Genomic DNA, 21,540 nt, shown 5'->3' on the forward strand with positions numbered 1-21,540 from the left:
TTTCTCTCATACCGAGCTTTGCTTGAACTAATACTCTGCTTATACCTTGGTAAGAACCTTTACCAGAACTTCTGTTCTGTTTAAACACTTACCAGAACCTTTGCTCCCTTTACATACTTGCCAGAACCTCTGCTCTGATACCAAAATGAAACGTCTTGTCTTTCACCCCTCAGAGTACACATTCATAAGCGTTATGGTTCAAGCAGATTATGACACAAGCCCGTGGATTTAAAATTTCAACATAATTACTCGGGTTACTATTGCTGTTTAATTTCCAGATTATACTCCCAACTTCAAAAATTCATAACTAATTCCATAAAAATTGTATTGGGTGTTCTAAAATTATACAGAAAGATATTTCAATGCTCTTTAAGGGAAAAATATCCAATTGGACTTATCCTTACCCAATTTATCCAGTTTAATCAATAAATATTACTGTTCATTTTGTAAAATCTAGAGCTTCCAGATTCTATGTCTCAACTTTGAAAATTCGTATCTCCTTGTGTACACATCAAGTTGAGATGATCTACCTCTCATTTTAAAGCTTGGGTTGTGTACTATGAGTTTACCAAATCTCATAACTTAACTCATTTGTTTGATAGTTCAGACTAGATCTATAACCGTTGGATCAAAACTTAATCCTTAAGTTTCCTCCGAATTTACTTGGCCCATGTTTCTCTGACTTTTTTTATGGCCTTCTGGAGCTCAGAAAATTCTTCTGTCTACTCCATAAATTCACTTTAATCCTAGAGAGTATCTATAAATTTTCTTAGGCCATAACACTTTCTTTAAGCCTTACATAAAATTTCATTTACTAAAATGCCCTTTTATCAGTACAACCGGCTTTTTAATTTATTAAAGCCGTTCCACTAGCCTTTTGGTTGCGGGACTAATTTTATAAATTAGTACAACCTTTCAACCATTTAATATTTTTTATATACATTTTTGAGGTCTCTTACTATTTTAAATAATTACCTTAAACGGTATACTTTTTACTGACCATAACCTCATAATTTCCATTTAAGCTGCCTCAGGGGTATTTTCATCATTTCTCTTAACAGAAGAGTCTTAGAATATTATTTCCCATTTTCTAGGATTTTCTTGGAATTCGCTATATACTCTTCCATTTTTACCCCTGTTGGTCATAACTTTCTGAATTTACGGTTTAGTCCCTGCTTGGACTTAACTTCATAGAATCCTCTCTTTGAGGTTTCTAACTTAACCTTTGGCCTGTATCTACTCTCTTTTCTCTTTTTGGGCCTTCAGGGCTTTACTGGAGCCTCTAACTTTGATTACGCATTAGCCCCTTAAGACTTTCACTTTGCAGTTTAGTCCCTAAAACTACTCTGACTTTCTTTCTCATCTTTGGGACTTCTGCTCAAAAGGGGTCTAGTAGCCTATCCAATTCAAGCTATTCCTGGTACTTCTAGGGCCAAAAGTTTGGATGTTATAGGCTTAAACCTTGGTACTTTGCTATCTTAGACCCTTCTTATTCTATCTTTGTTAGGTTTTTTTTTTTGCTTAGCTTTATTCTTAGGGATCTGCCTGTCAATACTCAGTTTGTTTTTGTATCACAGGGGGTTCTTCCTGTATCTGGAGTTAGCTTGAATGTCTCTTGTTCAGGACTTATGGCTCTAACTCTTCTAAATCTGGCCTTCCTCGGTTAACCAGAAGAGAATTAAGCTCAACCTAATCAATGATAAGGTTATCTAGAAGGAAGTCAGGGGTACACTCCCTGTACTGGTTTACCACTGAAGGAGGTTTTCATATCTCAAACTTATCCCTAGTACTCATCTTCTCAAAGAGATACTATACTCTTACTCTTATGGCTCAGCCACTTTTCCTTAGGCTCAGGAGCTACCACGCTTTATCGTAAGCCTCTTCAAGATCTACTGTGACTCTGGAATACTATTACCAGTCTGAGCCATGTTAAGATCTTTGAGAGACTTAGACCACAGGGTTGAGTAATAAAATAAGTCACATCCACTTAGTTGGTAACTTGACTAATCATTCCCTAAGATTGTTCTAAGAGCGAATATCATTCTTCTAGGCCTCATTCAATTCTCTAGGCCGCCTAAGCCAATCTGCCTTAGGAGTTCTCTTACTCCTCTAGTTGCTTTTACTATCTCTAGTTAATTTAGAGCGGTACAGGGAGAGGACTTATGCAACTTCTCTTTCTTCTACTTTACCTCTTAGTAGGAGCATTACTCTAACATGCATAATGCTTGGCATTTCAATGTAAGGAGTGAAAGCTCTTACTGGTTGCTATGTCTGTAGCGTGCCATTCAGACATCTTATCCCTATAGGAGGGAGCCTCTCATTCTATTTGCAGCTAATTTTAGAAGTTATGGGGAGAGGACTTATGATATTCTCTTCTTTCTGCTTGCTCTAGTACTCTGCTAAGCTCAAGGACATTTAACCCTAGCTTTGTTCTTAGCTAGTCATGCTTCTGTTAGGTGAAGTCAACTCCGCTTGCCTTGCCTCGGCTACTCTTCTCTGTTCTCAATGAAGGACATGTCACTTTTGCTAAAGCAACATCAACTCCATCTTTACTGCTTCCCTTTCCCCCTCGAATAGGGTAGTTGGCTCTGTTTAGAGTGGTGCCAATTCTAACTCAGAGGACCAGTTCCCAATTTCTCTAGGAAGACTCTTGGCTAAGACCATATCCCTTATAAAGGGTGCCTCTCAACCTAACCCTAAGGGACTGAGTATCTCTTATCATTATCAAGAACATGCTTACCTCTTTACCATCTCTTTCTCTTCATGATTCCCAAGAAATTTCACTAGAGCTATCTATCTTGAGTTTACTATCTCCAAGTTCCTATTTATCTATTTAGGGACTTGAGATAACTAGTCTATCCTAGTGCCCTAGCCTTAACAAGGCTGGAAGAGTTCATCAAGGTTAGGTTGCCACTATACCCTCTTACTGGTATATAGACTCAACCCTTAACTATCCTATCCTAATCGTTACTCTTCATCTGTAGGGGGAGTTTGATAACTTTAACTAGTGGCTACCTTCCTCACTGTATGATTTCTTATCATTATTTTATATATACTTTTCTAACTGAGGATTCAAACTTCACTACTTAAAGATCCTTAATACTTATTTTTCCTAGAGCATTCACCTCCAAACTCAATCTTAGTTGGACCATGAACAAGTGACTCATTACTAGTTCTGACTTAAACTGGGCTTTTTCTAAACCTGTGTAGATAGTTCCTTTCTCCTATGCTAGAACCTTTGGTTTGATACTGAAAATGTTACACCTTACTTCTATTATACCTTAAAGTCCAATTAGAACCATTTCAAACCACTTTGGATGGCCTTAAGCTCATAAAGACATAAGTAGGACGCTGATTTACAAATTTAATGTTCACTATGTATTTTCAAGATTACAGGTCCAACTTTGAAAAATCATAACTAATTCTATAAAACTCATATGGAGGTTCTCCAAATTTCTACTCGAAGCTCTTCAATAATCTTTAAGGAAAAAAATATCAAACTGGACTTATCTCTTGCCAATTTGTATGGTTTATTCATTAAACTTTACTATTTATTTGGTAAATTCTGGAACTTCCAGATTTCTTGCCTTAACTTTGGAATTCATATCTTCTTGTGTACACATCAATACACAAGCATACAACATCAAGCAATGACAATAGATAAGTTCACTATCTTGTACTTTAAGCTTTCCTCTTACTTTTCCTTTGACTCCCTTGACTTCCCAACCATGATAGCTTTTGGTCAATATCATCAAACATCCTCTTGGATGTTCTAAGGTCCTAGATACAGCCATAAGGTTCACAAAACTCATTAGGACTAAGAAATCACATAAAGATTAAGACTTGCTTTTTTGAACCTCAACCCTTTCTCTTGATTTTAGAGTTTTCTTTCTATCTTTTATAACATAAATCTTATCATTTCCCATCCTTAAGGAACATTTCTTCTCAGTTGGGACCACTTTAGATGGCCTAGATTCAAGAAGATCAAATCTGGAAATTTTGCTTCACGAGTACTGTTCACACATAAATTTCAGAATTTTTGCTCAACTTTGAAAATTCATAATTAATTTCAAAAAAATCAAAAATAAGTGATTCCTAGTCCTACTGAAATCCCCTTACATTCTCTTTAAAGGAAAAATAGTTTTAGGAACCAATTTAGTCCAAAACAGTACCATAATTGTATGAAAATTTCCTACTGCTCCAATGGTCAAAATTGTTTCCAGATTTTAAGCCCTAACTTTGAAAAATCACCATAAATCATACACATATCCAAATAAAGTATTCTACCTATGGATATCAAGCTTAGAGAGTGTACTTTAATCATGTCAAATTTTAGGATTAGACATGAATAGTAACATAATCAAAATAGGCATCAAGTCAAGTGCTAGAATTACCACATTTTTCTTTCTATTTTTTGGCAAATTTTTCTCTCTACAAATGCTTGCCAAAATTCTCTTCCAAGGGGTTGTATTTATAGCCAGAATTATGACAAGGGTTGCCAACTTTGCCCTTGATAAAATGTGACAATTCCAAAGCCACTTGTCCAAGCTTCAAGTCTTCCACCACGAGAACTTGCCAAGTGTCCTTATGACGTCATACCCTTGACATCATCAAGCTCTTTTCTTGCCTTATCATGCCATGCAGCAAAATCTCATGGAAAGAAGAGGAGAAGATTAGATCTTGACCCTTGGATAAAACTTGAACTCAAAATTTCTTCCTAATTTACTTGGCTTGCATTTATCCAGCTTTCTTAATGGCCTTCTGAAGCTCATAAAATTTCTCTGTTTACTTCATAAATTTCCTTTAATTTTAGAGAAGATCTATGAATTTTCTTAGGCCATAACACTTCCTTTAAGCCTCGTATAAAAGTCATTTACTAAAATGCCCTTAACTAGCACAATTGAGCCTTCTATTTTATTCGGGCCATTCTACTAATCTTCTAGAAGTGAGACTAATTTTATAAATTAACATATCCTTTAAGCTTCCTAACCTTATTTTTACATACATTTTTGAGATCTCTTGCTATCTCAAATAATTACCTCAATCTGTGTACTATTTATTAGGCCATAATCTTATAAATTCTATTTATGTTGCCTTAGAGGTATTTTTGTCATTTCTCTTCATGAAAGGGTCTTAGAATATTATTGTCTATTTTCTGGGATTTTTTTGAAATTTTTTGTGTATTTCCCATTTTTACCCCTATTGGCTGTAACTTTCTAAAATAACAATTTAGTCTTTACTGGGACGTAACCTCAAAAAAATCTATTTGAGGCTTTTAACTTAATCTTTTAGCTTGTATCTAGCTCCTTTCTCTTTCTGGGCCCTTGAGACTCTCTTGGGATCTCAACGTTACTTACAAGTTTACCCGTGGTGACTTTCTTACTTTGCAGTTTAGTCCTCAAAACTGCTTTGACTTCTTTTCTCATTTTTGAAACTTCTACTAAAAAGGGTCTAGTAGCCTATCCAATTCAGGCTAATTCTAATATCTCTAGGCCCAAAAGTCGGGATGCTATTGATCAGACCGGATTGTCGTCCTCTAGGTTGTCAAGAAAGTGATTGCACAAAATAATGCAGTATAAGGTGTAACCAGTCGTTCTTCTTGAGGAGCGTCTTATTAGAAATCCTAGTCTAGATTGGTTATCAAAAACATTGTAAATTTGGGTGAATAAAAGGAGGTTTGATTCATAAAACAGTGGGCAAAATGGATAAAATGTAAAACAGTAAATCTTTTTGTTCTTTTAAATAAATGAAGGAATGATTTGGATTAAGTGAGAAAGTAATATGAAATAGACTCTTGATAATAAAGGCTCAACTATCATGGCTCTTAATTGATTTGGGAGTTTAAAAATTTCCAAGTCTGATGAAAAACCCTAAGCAATCACTTGGGTCTAATGTTTTAGTTAGTAAAAAGTCACTTTAATCAAAGTTAATTAACACTATTTAAAACATTTTTAAAGCCACTTAGAGTGTAAATGAATAGACAATGCAAATGCCCTCAGATTGCCAATCATCAACCATAGAATACCAAGTAAACAATTCAATTATCAATGATCACTGACAATAAACTAACTACAAGGATTCAAAATTGATATATTATATAGATAAATCGACATTAACAGTATCCAATCCAATTACATTGCGGTAGTATAAATGAAATATCCTTCCTTTAACCTCTCAGAGTACGCATTCATAACCGTTGTGGTTCAAGCAGATCACGACATAAGCCCGTGGATTTAAAATTTCAACATAATTACACGGGTTACTATTTACTGTTTAACTTCCAGATTACAGGTCCAACTTAAAAATTCATAACTAATTCCATAAAAATCATATTGAGGTGTTCTAAAATTCTACAGAAATAAATTTTGATGTTCTTTAAGGAAAAAATATCCAATTGGACTTATCTTGGCCCAATTTATACAGTTTAATCAATAAATATTACTATTCATTTCATAAAATCTGGAACTTCCACCTCAAATTTGGAAATTCGTATCTCCTTGTGTACATATCCAATTGAGGTGATCTACCTCTCATTTTAAAGCTTGGGATGTGTACTATAAGTGTGACAAATCTTTTAACTTAACTCATTCGTTTGATAGGTCAAACTGGAGCTACAAACTCACTGCTCCAGGACCTACGTTTATCCCTTAACAACTCTTTACTTTAATTCTTTTTATTTCTTTGACATACATAACATGGGCTTACTCTTTCCCATTCATGCTCATACACTTTCATTCATGCCATAAATATTATAATTAATTACATGACATCACAGGCATCCATAACATAAATTACATAATAGGAGAATTACACATTGAATAACAATATTATTCATTAACATGAACAATTCTCCACTTTCTTCTCCTTGCTTCTCATGCAATTATTGTCACATCTAGTAATAAGGCATTTAGGAATAGAGATATTCCTAAATAATTAAGGGTAAAAAATGACAAGGAGAAATAAAAGAATTTTGGTGGAAAATAATTATTATAATTTTCCAAGCTGATTATGAAAAGTTTGACTAATTAAGGAAAATTGATCAAGAATAATTATGAAAAAATATTTTCAAGCCTTAGAAAATTAAGAAAAAATAAGAAAAATGTTTCTTGAGAATTATATGGGATTATAAAATTGGTTTTATACCAAACTACCCTTAGAGAAATTACAAAGGAATTTAAGGGCGATTTAAGCTAGTTTAAGGTCTTTTATTTGGAAAATTCCAAATAAACATTTTTAAGGAGGATAAAATCCCAAGAAAATTCATATGATATTCCAAGGAATTATAAGAGATTATGAAGTTAAAAGAAGACCCTCAAGTATCCAAGATTTTTCCCAATTCCTCTGAAAGTAGAAAAATCACTAAAGAGAAGGAAATTAGCTTTCCTTTTATTTAATTATTGGGAAATTAAATTTGAGACAAAGATGGAAATTTAGGAAGATAAAAATGAGGAGAATAATTTATGAATTTGACAAAAAATAATTATAGAGGCTAGAATACTATAATTATAGAAAAGAAATTAAATCCGGAGTCAAAGTGCACCGATAAAGCAAGACTAGAGTCTTGCAATTCAAATAGTTCACATTTAGCCATGTGTCAAGCCTCTAATGGATGGTAATTAAAGCTTTCCAAGTGTCAAGCCACCAATGGAGAGGATCTTGACTTTGGAATTTAATTACATTATGATTTAAGTTAATTAAGAGAGAGGATTAAGACTAAGTAAGCATTTGACACTTGGAAAATCATTAATGATGGTTGGTGGGATATTTTGTGAACATTAATGAGCTTTTCGTCCCCTATAATCAGACCTCATTTCGTTCTAGAGGGAAAAGAGAGGGAGCAAGAGTGATTTTGTGAAGGGATCAAGCAAAAGCCAGCATATCTAACCTTCCAACTAAGATTCAAGCTTGGTAAGTTGTTCTAAGATGTTCCTTGCTTTGATTGCTTGAGTTGTATGGTTGAAAATCATAGTTTCCATTCTCTTTTGATGTTGGCCAAAACATATATATTGTAGAGGAGGAATTTTTACGATTCAATCTTGCTAAAACACTTCAAAGCATGATAGATCCTAGTGGTTACAAGTGGTTATAGGTTGTTTTTAAAGTGTTTTCTTTGATATCTCTGTTAAAGTTCATTTGGGCCACAGCAAGATCTGAACCCTAGGATTTGTTTTTCAAAGTTTTGAGGCTTCCATTGTGTTCAAAATAGAAAATAGTGTAAGGTAAACCTAAAGAACAAGTGTTGGAAGCATTAGAATCAACGTTGTAATTTTTGGAATCTAAACCTAAGTGTTCGGCCAACCTGAATCTGAGGAAAGGAGTTTTATTTTCCTAAGTCCAAGTGCATATTTGGAATCTACATGAAAAATCATGTAGGAATGAACCAGGAAAAGATTTTTAGGGCTAAGGAAACAATCTCAAAAAAATTAAAGAATCAAGATTACAGCTTTAAGGGCTAAGGAGTTACTTGAGTTTTGTTCTTGATTTTTATATAGTTTGGTTAGTAATCTTGCTGCCCCTTTTATGGATTATGACATTAGGCTTTGATATTTGTGGAGAAGAGGAAGACAATCAAAGAATCAAAAAGCTTTTAGATCAAGGTAGTAAGATTTAATTAACTTTAATGTTGATTGTTGTATTGATTGCTATGCAATTTCACGTGCTATTATATGGTTGAGCTAAATGATGATGAGGATGATGATTGTGTGGCTATATTCCTTGCTTTAAGTGCCTTGGCTATTACATGTTAGAGTGCTACATGTATGTCACATCTTGAATTTTAGGCCTAAAAGTACCAAAATTAGCCTGAAATGGATAGGCTACCAGACCCTTTTTGGTAGAGGTCCCAGAGATTCCCTAGAAGGACAGAGAGATTCCTAGGAACTAAATCGTAAAGGGAAAGTTTTCTAGGACTGAAAAAAAATAAAGGTAGAGACTTGGATGAAGTCCCAAGGCCCGAGAATAAGAAATAGAGATAAATGTAGGCCAAAGGTTATGTTGGAGGCCTCAATGAGGTGAATTTTTAGGTTAAGCCAAACCAAGAGCAAAATCATAATTTTGCAAAGTTTTGGGCCGGTAAGGACAAAAATGGAAATTATGCCCGAAAATTCCAGAAAAATCCTAGAAAATGGGAAATGACATGTTAAGGCCAGTGTATGAAGAAAAATGGCAAAAATGCCCTTAGATTGAAATTAAATAAATTTTAAAGATTATGACTCATTTTGAGGTATAAACCTGGATTTAATTATTTGAGCTATGAGGAGGCCTCAAAAATATAAGAAAAAAATGGGGATTCATGAGTTAAGAGACTATGAAAAATTATAAAATTAGTCTCATTCCCAGAAGGCCAGCGAAATGGCTTTAAGAATACTTAAAAGCCAGTTATGCCAAAAAAAGGCATTTTAAAGAATGAATTTTTAAGTGGGGCTACAGGTTGAGTTATGGCCCGAGAAAATTCATGGATTTTCTTTAGAATATGAGGAATTATATAATATTTTTGGATGAATTTTTAGAGCTCCGGATTGCATAAAATGCTCTAGTCAATTATTAAATAATTTTTATCCCCTAAGTAGGAGACAAAACCAAAGAAAATATCTAAAGGCCATCATGACGGCACTGAGTCAGCATGTTCAGTCACCAAATGCAATAATGACATCTACGAGTCATCATGCTGAGTCAATTGAAGATATTTGTGGATAGCATAAAAATCAGAATGTAGAACGAGTACATTTTAGACAGTCCTTTATCTACCAGTTATAGTGAAACCTCTACTACGTGACTCAGTAAGGCTAAGTAGCTTGTCAGTGAAGCTAATTATTTTCTTCTATGCTCCCCTAAGATGGCACCATATGTGGACTTAATTGGGATGAGAAAATGATGTTAGAACATGTCCCAGTGGTCCCGGGTAAATCAGAACTCGAAAAAGTATCCAACACGGTGCATAATGGCAAGATATGTGGAGGAATGCCTAAGGGCTATATTTTGCTCAAATTTAATATTAATTTCTTCCTTATTTTAATGCCATAATGATGAAGAGACATGGAAGAGACAAGTGTACGGTTAGATGGGGAAAAGATGGATGATACGAGTACGGTTGGATGCAAAACACATATACGGCCGGATACAAGACACGTGTACAGTTGGATTGGGGACATGTGACTTGATGATGTAAACATGATATCATCATGATGAGGTAAGCATGATGTCATAAGGCACTTGTCACCATAAGATTAAAAGAGAAAATGGACGGTCCAGATCAAGCCACGTATTTTTAAGATCAACGGCCGAGATTCAGTGTTGTTTCCTATATATACCCCCTCCCCTCTCCTCATTTCGTCCTAACCTCATGAAAACCATGGGGAAACTCTTGCAAAATGGATTCTAGAGAGGGAAATAAGAAGGAGAGAGGAAGGCCAGGTGATCCCATGCAAGATCAACCTCTAAAACAATGTATGTTTATGGTTTTTGATGTAGTTTTCACTAGCCTTGTTGTTGTTGAGCTTGGTTATGGATTTTAATGATTTTTGGAGGTTGAAACTCTAGGGGGCCATACTGCACGAAATTCTTAAGAATAGGAAAAGATGAAATTGATGTTAGAATAATGTTTAAAGGATTGAAAGGAACAAGAATCAAGTGGTTTTATGTTGAAATTGGTTGAATTTCATGACTGTGTAACATGAGTTATATTTCGGTCAAGGATAGTTCATGGTGAAGGATTTTGATTTTGATTATTTTGAGCTTTAAAATGGATTCTACATGCAAAATTGTGTGAGAATAGCATGTGGAATTAATTTTAGAAAGGTTTGAAATCAAGCTTAAAAGTTAGAAGCTAATATAGCTCAAAGAAAACAAAGTATTGATGTTGTTGATCACCATGGCTCCAATGAATGAATGGAAATGATGTGTTAGTGCATTTAGGGCCATGAGGCATCAAGAAAAAGGAATGGCAAAGGTTGAGAAGCAACCTTAATTGTTGAAAGCAAAAGGGAGCAAGTTGAAGAGCAAGAGAAAACTTATGATACAAGGTAGCGAATTTACCTTGCTTGTGTGCTTGATGTGTATGTGTGTATGTGCTATGAATGTCATGATGTGACTAAGCTATGCTATTGAATTACGATTGCTATGTTTACTTAAGCATGTCTTGGCATTATATTATGTGAATATGAATAAACTGGCTTACTTTCCATGGCATTTCACCATGCATAAATGATAAAATTATGTGTACAAAAGCATGTCATACACTTACATCCATCTTGCATGCCTAAATGGTAATGTTTGCTACTGAGATTCTCCCAAGTCTCACCCTCCTTGAACCAACCATAATAGGTGATATGATCAAGTGAAGGATACATGAAGTAGAAGCAAGAAAAGAAGAAAAGATTTGGGAAAATTTGTTGTATTACGTTGTACACTGTATACACCCGATGTATGTTGTAAATGTGCCATTGATAGTATGTGATGATAAATAATGATGTTGGCTTGTGTAATTAGCTATGATAATATATGGGAATGGTTAGTCTGTGAATGGAATGGTATTATGTATGGAAAGTCTTAATCATCAAATGTTAGTGCAAGTTAGGGGATAAGCTATCCCTAATTGAGCAACAAAATAGGGACAGAGTAGAAGTATGGCAAATGACTGACTCTGCTCATGTAATTTGGCATGATTAAAATACACATCTTGAGCTTTCAAAAAAATTATAGATCACTTAAAAAGGATGTGTGTGCTAAGAGTTATGATTGCTCAAAGTTGGAGTAAAAATCTAAAAGTTACCAGTAAATAGTAACCTGAGAACCAATTGCAAATTTTCAATCTACAGGTTTGGTTCCAAACACATACTCTAAGGGGTTAAAGGAAGGATACTTTATTTTGGTATCAGAGCAAAGGTTCTAGCAAGTATTTAAATAGAACAGAGAATTTGGTAAAAGCTCTAACAAAGGTGCAAATAGAGCATTGGTTCCAGTAAAACCTGATATGAGTAAAATCCTTATCTAGGAAAGTGATGGGTTACCAGGATTGGTCCAACTATAGTTATGAGATTGAGATGATTTCTCCAGGGGAAATGGACATAGAGGAGATGTAAGGAATGACATAAAATAACCTAAGAGATAGGTAGTCACTGTTAAGAGACTGCCCCTCAGGAAAGGAATGGTTGAGCTGAGAAAGAGCTTGACCGGGGTATGAGTCAAGGTCAAAGGACTCCCCCAAAGGGTAGTGGCTAAGAGTACAATAGGCCAGTCAGGGGTATGAGTCAGTGCCCTAGTAGGGGAACCAAGTGGCAACCTAAACCTTAAGTAATCGATGTGACCTCGATAAAGGCAAGGTAACAGGACAAGATGCTTAAGGTTTGTTCAAATCCTTAAATAGAGGTAGAAATCCTTAAGGGATAGTAGACCAAGAGGGATAGAGATTAGATGATATTAAATGAAGAACTAGCGATCAGTTAGATGCTTGACTGAACACAACACAGCATGGTGATTAAATGTTGTGCGATTTGAGTAGGGTATGGTAATCCATGTCTGACCATAGGAATAATTAGTCAAAAAGTAAGGCCATTCAGGAAAGGTAAAGTTAGGCAGGATCCCTGATTGAGCTCAAATTATTCTTATCTTTTTATTATATCATCCATGGTTTTGTTGCATTTTCTGGCTCTTTTGGCTATAATTGAGCTTATTTTAGATCAAGAGTCCTTACATTGAGTTAGTGTCTTTTTGAGGGTAAAATCATCATAATTAGTTATTAATTGTATTCAATTAATTTCTAGGACAATTGATGCCTTAAATTGTTGCTTTTCAATGTAGGACACCTGAGATTAGAGCCAAGATTGAAGACTCAAGGCATAAAGAGCAAAAAGAGGAGCCTCTGCCATGGTTCGCCGCAGCACACTTCTGCCTTCACCGCGGTGAACGTCTGCCTTCAAGAATGAAACTCTCTGCCATGGTTCACCGCGACGAACCCCTCGTATCAGCACATTCAGACCTGACCATTTCGGGAAAATTTGACTTGCCCACTTCCATGAACTGACCCAGACACGTCATATTCGGGTTAAAATCCCTATTTTCGGTATGAAGGAGGTCAGACACGATTATTCAACCACCATCCACTTTTTTCTCTTCATCTTCTCTCATCTCTCCCACCAGAACCCTAATCCCTCACCTTCCACTGTCATCTTCATCTATGGGCAACACTGACTTAACTTCAATGGAGATGTTTCTACACACCATGAGTGGCTAGGCTTCCTCCAGCTCTTGAAGATGGATGATTGGCATGAGTTCTAAGAGCATAAAAGGGGAGTTTCAGTTTCATCTTAGTTTTAGCTATGTATTTATGAATTCCTAGGTCTAGGATTTGTAAATTCTTAGTGAAAGACTTTGATTGATATGTAATCATTAGTTGATGATTCATATTTGTAGTTGGATTGATTAATGTTGGATTTCATGCTTCAATATATGTAATTACATATATGTTCTTTGTGGCTTTATTGTAACATCCCAAATTTTGGCTCATAGATACAAGTAATAGCACAAGGAAAGGATGATTACTAAGTCCAATGCGACGAAAGTCCCGGAGATCTCTCGGAAGAATAAAGAGATTTTCTAAGGGCAAATGTATAAAACAACAGTGTTCAGGGACTAAAGAATGACAAACTGGAAACAACTAAAGGCCAAAGGTTATGCCAAAAACTTGTAAGAGATGGTTCCGAAGGTTAGGCCTAAGGAGGGACCAAATTGCAAAGAAAAGATTCCTAGGCCATGAAGGGACCTAATTGTAAATAATAAAAGTTCTGATTGGCCAATGCTCAGAGTTAGCGAAAAGGGCCCAAATGACTTACAAAAATTCCAGAAAAATGGGAATAGGAACCTAGAGCTGATATAAGGCTAGAAATGACGGAAATGCCCTGAAGTCATTCCAGGGTTTTGAGCAATTTGAGATAGTAACTTAAATAGAATTATTTAATCTGTGAGATGGCCTCGAATAATCAGGAAAATCTGGGGAAAAGTAGCAGAGGAATTATCACAGATTGTAAAAGTAATTCCAGCCCTAGAAAGTAACGAGGCTAGCTTTAATTAAATTTAAAGCCTGTTTATACCTTATCTGGGGAAAGTCAAAATAGCTGTCTACAGTTTGACTTTTGACCTGAGAAAAATTAGAGGAAATCATCGTGATGAAAGGAAAAGAATGAAACCCAGAGACAGATCAACGGAGTTACGAGCCGATAGAAAGAATTCAGAGAATGTAACCCCGATTGACTATTAATTATTAATATTTTGGGGAAATGAGAAAGAAGTATGATTCCCCTGTGAATGTTATTAGAAGAGTATGGGAATGTATTTTGAAGATGAAAAATGTGCTAAACCATGTCCCAGAGGTATCGGGTAAGTCAGGACCTGAGAAAGTACCTATTATGATGTAAACTAGTAAGATAGGTGAAGGAATATTTTTGAATGAATTTATGCACGAATTTTGTATGATTTTCCTCCCTATCATATTGCCATAGGGGCATAAGGATATGTGTGGAATTATGCAAAAAGATGAAGGGCATATTTGGATTAAAAAAGTTAACCATGGTTAAATTAATTAACCTTGGGTTAAGTTAACGTTGATGACATAAGCAAGATGACCAAGCATGACACAATCCTAGACAAGTGTCACAATTCCTGCTAAGGAAGACAAGATCAAGGGCTAAGATTGATTTGAAAATTAATGGCCAAGATTAAGCCATGCAATTTCAAGATCAATGGCTAAGATTTCTCCTAACTCCCTATATATATCCCTTCCCCCACAAGCTTGATATTTTCGGCCAAATGGAGAGCCAAGGGGGAGAGACTAAACAGCACATGGAGGAGGAGAAGAAGATAAAATTCAAGTGATTCCATGTGAAGGGAATTGAGAGACGACGCGCAGCGGAAATCAACTTAAAATTTAAAACTTTCAACCCCTTGCACGGATCTACCGATCGCGTTTAAGTTAGGTAGTAAGAAGCATTACCTTCGGTGTTCGATTTCCAGGTGGCTCGGTGATTCCGCCGTTCAGGATGCCTCTGCTCGCCTCCTTTGTCGTTCGAAGTCGACAACTCCGGTCGGCTTCCTCTACCGGTATCCACACGAGTAGCCCTCAATCTCGAACGACGTGCTAGCGTCTATGTCCGTCTAGGGTTTTCAAAAATCCGTCCTCTCTTCTCACTTTTGGTCGTCCCTTATCTGCTTAGTGCTTTCGCTCTCCCTCTTAAAACCCTAGCTCCTCATATCAAATATATAGAATGCTATAGGTTTAATGAATGATTTTTAATTTCAAAATTAATCCTAAATTAATTTCAAAATTAATACAATATCAAATATTGCCTAATCAGATAAGAGAATAATTAAATAAATATGGTTTATATTAAATCCGTCTCACTGATTTAATTCACCTATTTATTTAATTCAAAATAAAGATATGACGGAATTAATTTACATAGATCTAATTTATCCTTATAAATTAAATCTAACAATTAATATCTCTTATATTTATATAATATATATATACGAATATATATATATACATGTCCACCCTATATTCTTCATTGAATCTGGACATATCTTAGATTCAATGAATCTGGACATCATAACTCGCGTTGGGCTATTTTGTGTGCGACCCTGTAGGCCCATATGAAGTTGGCAGTGGGCCATTAACTATAATGACTCACAAGTCGTAAGCGGTCTCTAGCAAGACATCACGACTACCCAAATCATATGAGGATCGTTGAACGATGTAACCTTTCATACAACCATATCGCGTCCCTTTTGTCACACGACATTTTGGTCATGGATGAGGCATAGAGAACGTCATCCTCCTATTCATGACCGTTACTTTCTCAATCCCTGAGTAGTCTGAGTATAGAAACGGAACTACCTTTCCATTATAGTATGGCCATACATTTCTCAGACTCACTCATCGAGGGGCCCAGTAATATCTCTCTACGAATGTGAGGGACAAATTCCATCTTGACCATTCACATTCCTCCGCATGAAAAACCACTAAGCCTGAACATAGTCTTTATGATCACTCGGTCAAAAGTGACTTTTGACTAGGTCAAAGCTAAGCGTTTCTCATGTAGGAATCCATGATGATCTCAAGTCAAAGGGCACAGTAACATGGTTAGTATATGAGAGAAGCTTATGACTTAACCCATGGAGCTCTCTCATAGCGGGTCGGTCCAACAACTTGTACTCTTACATGTGCCTATGACTTCAATTTATATCTCTATATATCTTTAAAGTCATACTGGTCTTATTTCATCTCTGCTCCCACATAGATGACCGACCAGGGACATTTAGGATAAACCATGAGTTATCCAAGGATAGTCATCACAGTAAACATGCAAATAATATGATAACATAATTAATAAATTCAGAAATTAACAATGTTCAAAACATAATGATTGGCCCCTAGGGCACAATTTCCAACACCATGGTCATCCAAGCTTCAAATCAAGGTATGTTCATGGATTTTGATCTAGTTTCTACCTCCCTTGGTATTTTTGAGCTTAGGTGTTAGTTTGATTGGATTTTTGGATGGTTAAACCCTATGGGGAGGTGCTGCACGAAATTGATTAAGTAAGGAGAAGATGATATTGATATTAGAAACTTGTTTAAAGGCTTGAAAACAACAAGAATCAATTGGTTTGATATTGATTCTTCAAGAAATCCAACTTCCCTTTTCATTTGTGTATGATTCTGCCATGGCTGGTTCTTTATGTTGGGTCTGGAATTTGATGATTTTGATGCTTCCAATGAGTTTAAATGATGATTTTGTGTAGGGATATATGTAGAAAACATGTTTGGAAGCATTAGAATTGAAAATGGAAATTTTAGACCTAAGGCACCTATGTTTCAGCCAAACCAGAACAAGGGGGAAGGAGTTGGATTTTGATTGTTTTGAACTTGGAAATGGATTCTACATGCAAAATTATGTGGGAATAGCATGTGGAATTAATTTTAGAATGATTGGAAATAAATCTCAAAAGTTAGAAACAAACTGTGATCAAGTAAGAGCCAAGTGTGGAATAGGTTGATAACTTGGTCCTAATTGATGTTTCGCGCAATGTGTTGATGTGTTTAGGACCTTGGAACATCTAATGGGATGTCTTGTTTATGTCAATTGAAGGCTCAAACACTTGGAAGGTTAGGGGAAGCAAACGGAAAGCAAGAGGGAAGCTATGTTACAAGGTAGTGAACTTACCTATTTTGTGTGCTTGATATGTATGCTTGCATGATGTTATTATGTTGCCATGATGTGACTAAGTTATGATGAAATATTGCAAATTTATGTTTGCAAGTTTATGTTATGTTTTACCTTGGCAATATGTTATGAAAGCATGAAATGCTTTAGCTTACTTTCCATGGCATTCCTATGATGATGTTATGATAACATGTCGTGCATTTGCATTATGTCTTGCATGCTTATGGGTAGTGTTTGCTACTGAGATTCTTCTAAATCTCACCCTCCCTTAACAACCCCTAATAGGTATAAAGGGCATGGAGGAAAAGTCAAGGATGAGGAATGCAAGATTGATGGAAGAAGTCAAGAACATGTTATGGTCTTATAACATGTTAAGTTATGTAACATAGTTTATCAATTTATGTTTGATATGCCATGTATGTGGAATGATGATATTAAATGTTCATGATATGTAAAATGGTATGAGCTTCTGTATGGAGATATTATGTGAAGTTATAGCATGACAAGAGGTGGAGAAATAAATTGTTTATAAAGATTGAATTAAGTTGAAGGGATAGAATGTCCCTAAATGAGTCACGAATTGGTGCCAATGATGAGGCAGATCAAATGAATGAATTTAGCCATGAAATTTGGTGACTATACAGGTCACATCCTAAGCTTTAAAACAAGTGGTAAATCACGAAAAATGGATGTGTATGCTAAGAGATATGGCTGTTCAAAGTCAAGACAGGATTTCTGAAAAGTACTGTTTCGACCACTTGAACAGTAATATTTAACGAATAAACTGTACTAATTGGCAAGGTTTGAGCCCTGAAAGTTATTTTTCCCTTGTAGAAGATTGAAAGATCTTTAAGTGAAAAATGGAATTGCTCCGTTCTGATTTTTGTAGAATTAGTTATGATTTTTCAAAATTGGACTTGAAATCTGGAGTTTAAACAGTGAAAAGTAACCCGAGTAATTATGTTGAAAATTTTAATCCACGGGCTTGTACTTTGAACAGCTTGAACCATAACGCTTACAAATGCGTACTCTAAGGGGTTAAAGGTAGGATGTTTCATTTATTGATTTTCTTCATCTTGCATGGTCATGTTTTGATGATGAGTTGATTTTCTGTTGCATTGAACCTTTTGCATTAATCATTCTTAATTACACATTAGGGAAGCTTAACAATGTTTTCATTAATGAGTTCATTAATGTAAGCATTGGACTCAATGAGTTATTGAGGTTGTTATCAAGAAAACCTAATGAATTTCTAAAACTCCCGCATCTTAAGAGAACTATGATTGCCAATAATCCATTTTCAAGAGGTTTTATCAATTGATTCAGTACTTGATTTCCATCCATTTCATCTTAATCTCCCAAAAATCCAAAAATACATTTACATTCTATTGCATTTTATCTTAATTACAAATCTCAATGAAAACCTCGAATCTTTTCAGCTCAATTTGCATAACCATGGCATTTAGTTAATCTAGGATCTTAATTTCGGCTCCACAAGTGAAACGACTCGAGGTTGTGCCTATAGTACACTCCTTGGATTAATTTTGAATTTGGCCCCAAGGTGTAAGCAAAGACAAGTCAAGGCGATTTTCAAGTGGCGCCATTGTCGGGGAGCCAAGAAATTGGTTCTCTAGGTTAGCTTGTGTTATTGGGTTGTCAATTGAAGTTTTGATCATTTTAAGTTGCATTTTAGTTAGTTTAGTTGCATATTTGTTCATAGTATAGGTTTCCATCTTGCATAGCACCAAAATTTTTGGAAATACAAACAAATATATTGATTTTCTACACTTTCAGCATTTTTCACTTTGCATCAGTGGCGTCCAGTATCTGATAAGCTTTTTGTGACAGTTCACCACGGCCAACCTGTACCTTCGCCACGATGAACTTTCTGAAAAGCCGAAGGATTCCTCTCAAGATACCTTCCCCGCAGCACCCTCCTGCTTTCGCCGCGGCAAACTTCCTGCACTCAGCTATCTGGTCACCTCTGTCACCTTTCGCCGCGGCCAACCACTGCTTTTACCGCGGTAAACTATTCTGAAAAGTTTTGAAACTTACCCTTTCTGCTTCTTTTTCTGTGCATACATACTCATACTAATCCATACACTTGCATCCATCACAACTCATACTTTTATCTGACTTTGTGTGCTGCAAGTTAATTTTGTTTGCTCTTTCTCTTATGACTCTTTTCATGCATGCCATGAAAAGCAAAACTTGTGCCTTATAACCCTGAGATTGAGAGAAGACTCAGAGAGATAAGAAGAGAGAAAAGAGTTGAGGGGACAAGTTAGTTAGTGGTTGAACAAGAGAACATTTTTGTGGAATCTAGCCTATCTAGTAGTGAGAGTGAGCCTACTGATAAAGAGATAATGACTGATTTATCACCTAACCACCCTAATCCTAACCCCAATGCCAACCAATTGAGGAATGGAGGCAATGGAGGGAATGGAGAGCAAGAGAAAGTGGGAGAAAATAATGGGAACCCTAGAAGAACATTTAGGGAAGTAACCACATTTGATGTCAATTTTGACCTATTTACTGCTGCTTGTCCAAATTTTGAAGTTAATTTCGAAATTAAAGGATTATTGATTAACTCCCTTCCAAAATTTCATGGCTTGACAGAAGAAGATCCATATCTTTATTTGCAATCCCTTTCTATGATCTACCAGAGTATGAAGCCTGTGGGAGCATCGTTAGATCAAGTGCTATGGAAGGTTTTCCACCTATCATTGGAGGGAAAAGCTAGAGAGTGGTATATGAGCCTTCCAAGACACGTAGTTGATGCATATCACAGTTGGGGGAACTTAAGGAAAGCATTCTTGGAGAAATACTTTCCGGCTTCTCATACTTCATCAATAAGGAAGGAGATCAATTCTGCCAAGCAAGACTATGACGAATCTCTCTATGATTATTGGAATAGATTTCAGGACATGCTTTCAAGATGCCCACATCATCAAATTCCTGATGAACAACTAGAGCAGTATTTCTATGATGGGTTGAAGAACCAAGAGAAGGGTATGTTGGATGTTGCATTAGGAGGATCTTTGATAGACTCCACTGCTGAGGAGGCTTGGGATTTGATTAAGAAGATGGCCCTGAATCATCAATAATACGGTGTGAGAGATACTAGAGGAGTACATGAATTAGGAGCTGCGTCAGTTCACAATAGAAGAATGGACACTTTGGAATCAAAGATGGATTCGTTGGAAAGTAGGATGACCTCTCAACTATCTGTAATCACTGCGGAATTGAAGAATATGAATGTGCATAGACCAGCACCCCCTATGGATATTACTGCCCCTAGTTGTGAGACTTGTGGCTCGGTTATGCATATTTCTAGCATATGTCTAGGCCGTTATGAGGAGGTATCTGCAGTCTACCAAGGCTGGCCAAATCAAAAGTGGGACCCTTACTCCAACACTTATAACGAGGGATGGAAGGCAAACCCTCGATTGGGCTGGAGGAATGATGATAGTAAACCTCCAAACAAATTTTAGAAGAGTGGAGGGGCTGGTTGATAAGTCTCATTATTTGCATACATTTCTAGCCCTAAACTCATGCTTTTGCCATCTATATTTGCATACTTTGGGCATAATTAGCTTCCATTGTGCATAAGAGTTGGTGAGAGGAATTGTGAGGTTTTGCAAGTGTTTTTACATGTTTTTATATGATTTTATTTGTGTGTACTTTTGATCCCTGCTTTGGTGTGAATTTCAGGGAGTTTCAGTTCTGTTAAAGGCACCGCGGCGGATGGACAGAGGCGCCACGGCGGATTGAATCTACATGAAGCTCAGGATCACTAATCAAAACAACACCGTACAGGCTAGGCGCCGCGGCGGATGGGCAAAGGCGCCGCGGCGGATGACGCATATCAACAATTTGAACCAGAAACGATCGAACAAAGCGGGAGGAGGAAGTAGATGACCGGATCTTGGAGCTCCATCCTGAAGGGCGCGGATCCTAACCATATTGAGGGCGTTAGTTACAAAATGAAGGGAAGGAGATTGGAGAGGGATCACGATTCTTCCCCCATACACTCTCTCTCCGTCTCAGCTCTCTCCATCTCATCCGCATCTCACCATCATTTTCATCTTCTTCCTGGAGCGTCTGCCATGGCTGAATCTGGATTAAAGCTTGGTGAAGCAACTCGAGACGCCATGAGCAGCTGAACTTCCACCTTCCTAAGAGGTGTGACCGAACCAGAGCCTCTATGCTGACAGGGGAGTTTATCTTCAGTTTATGTTCATGGTTGATTGTCTAGTTGTACGTTTGACTATGATTTTAGGCTGAGATTGAATTGTTTCTGCAAGATATAATGTATTCAG

The sequence above is a fragment of the Neltuma alba genome, unplaced genomic scaffold (assembly GCF_004799145.2).
Source record: "Neltuma alba isolate B1F8T4 unplaced genomic scaffold, ASM479914v2 tig00010121_pilon, whole genome shotgun sequence".
In the NCBI taxonomy this organism is placed as follows: Eukaryota; Viridiplantae; Streptophyta; class Magnoliopsida; order Fabales; family Fabaceae; genus Neltuma; species Neltuma alba.